This window comes from Aplysia californica, unplaced genomic scaffold (assembly GCF_000002075.1).
Source record: "Aplysia californica isolate F4 #8 unplaced genomic scaffold, AplCal3.0 scaffold00610, whole genome shotgun sequence".
Classification (NCBI taxonomy): Eukaryota; Metazoa; Mollusca; class Gastropoda; order Aplysiida; family Aplysiidae; genus Aplysia; species Aplysia californica.
The window spans coordinates 63,041-65,044 of NW_004797880.1; the positions used below are offsets into that span (position 1 = coordinate 63,041).

A 2,004-nucleotide genomic window follows, 5' to 3' on the forward strand; every position below is an offset into this window, starting at 1 on the left:
TATTATTATTTACTCATGTTTATAATTGTGGTTGTTGTTGTTATTATTGTTTTCATTATTATTGTCATTGTATTATTGTCACCATTTTCTCGCCGGAACAACATGGGGGAACTGCAGCTTTTTCTTGCCTCATCCTTACTGTCGTCATTTTCCTCTACTTCTTTTGTATGTTTGTCCCTCTCTTGTGACCTGCTGTTTCCGGGGTGCCTTGACAGTCGAAAGAAGACTGTGTCGTTGATGCTAGAGAGGTGAGCAGAGTAAACCTGATTCCCTGTAAGGACTTCTCTGTTGACATCCACCCCTTTTGCGCTCATAATATGACCTTATGCAGTTGCGAGTGCCGTAAAACCGTACTAAAACTAAACTAAGCGTTTCTCGCACCTTACGAAAGTATAGACCACCAAAAGGAGATCTTTGCGTACTTCTGTCCTAGGCTATATTCTCCACCTCTGTCCAGTTTTTCCCATATCTCCTTGTGGTCGGAATCTAAAGTCCCTTCTCTATGTACTTTTTGGCCTTATTTTCTTTCTCTTTACTTGTGGAACCCACCTTAAGCCTTGGTGGGGAATGTTTGTTTTTGGTTTTCTTAAGGCGTGTCCAGTCCACTTCCATTTTCTCTTTCTGTTTTCTAAATCTCTAACTGTCTTTCTCTCTATCTCTTCCTTTATTCCTACGTTTTTCAGTCTGACAAGTGATCATCTTTTATTGGACATGATCAATTTGTATTTCTATAGAACTAAAAGTAATGAATCGACGGCTGTGGGTGCTATGGTTACGCGATTCGCTGTCGACAGCACGCCTGGAACTTTGAGTTCGATTCCCGAGGAGGGAGGATTTCCATTGGGTACCACCGGGTATCTCGATCGGTCTTTCTGCTGGGATGTTGCATCTCTCTCAGCCCGGATTGACCCTGACAGACTGTGTCGAAGTCAACGTCCTAGTCAATGAACTAAATTGCGTCGATAGGAATGCAAAACACCTTCATTAGAAAGTGAAAACCTATGACAACAGCAACAACAACAATAACAACAATGCGAACATCAACAGGGCCATATAACAAACAAAAAAAGTTTTTAATAGCTATACTTATGTCAGTAGTTTAATAACTATATTTGTGTCAATGAAGGCATAAACCAACAGCATTTTTTTTTTCAAAGTAATACTAATGGTAACTATACACTCTGTGCATGTGATACGAAAGCAACGTTAGATGCGTTCTCGCGGCGTTGTGTTTTGTGGGTGGGGCGCAACAACAACAAGGGTATTTATTGTAGTACTAAATTAGATAGCTATAGCTATGCCTTGAATGAAACGTGAAACAGGTGGTTGGTGCAGTGAGCATTCTGCTGGTACCGTACGCAAATTAGTTTTATTATATCTTTTCTGCCTTTGTTACCTGGTTTTGTTATTGTTTTTGGGTTTGTTCGTTTTTCGTTCTCTTGGTTGATTTGGGTTTTTGGGAGGGGTTTTTGTTTGTTTGTTTGTTTGTTTGTTTGTTTGTTTGTTTGTTTGTTCTGTTTTTTGTTATCCATCTATTTTTGTCGGTGCATAGCTGGTACTCTGAGGTGGTGGTTTGCTAGTTCTTTCCTTTCAAACTTCTATCGTCCTTATCATTCTTCCTGGTGTACTTTATAGTTCCTGTGTAGGCTACAGCCACACTTCATTGGGCCGATAGTGCCGTAAAACACCTACTCATTTTTTTTTTAAAACAGCTCCACCTCCTGATCTTCTGCACTTAGGTCCTACTTCTTTACTTTCCCTTTCTTATTTGTGACTGTCTGTTTTACTTTTTCCCAGCACCGCACTAAATGACCATTATTGTGTCGATGTGCTTCAATCAAATTCTCTATACTCAAGCAAACAGTGGGTGGTTGGTGGGTTTTCTAGTGTGGTGTGCTCCTTCTTTCTTATAAAACAACTATCGTCGTTATCTCTCCTCCTTCTTTTTTATGTTTGCTGCTCTCTTGTAACAATAATGTAATAAAACTAATTTTCGTACGGCAC

At 39.8% G+C, this 2,004-nt stretch overlaps 1 protein-coding gene across 1 annotated transcript in view; it reads left to right on the forward strand.

Annotated features, from left to right (window-relative positions):
* LOC101860279 (neo-calmodulin) overlaps positions 1 to 2,004 on the forward strand; it is a gene marked incomplete in the record, with an annotated part of 74,493 nt that overhangs the window by 1,655 nt on the left and 70,834 nt on the right.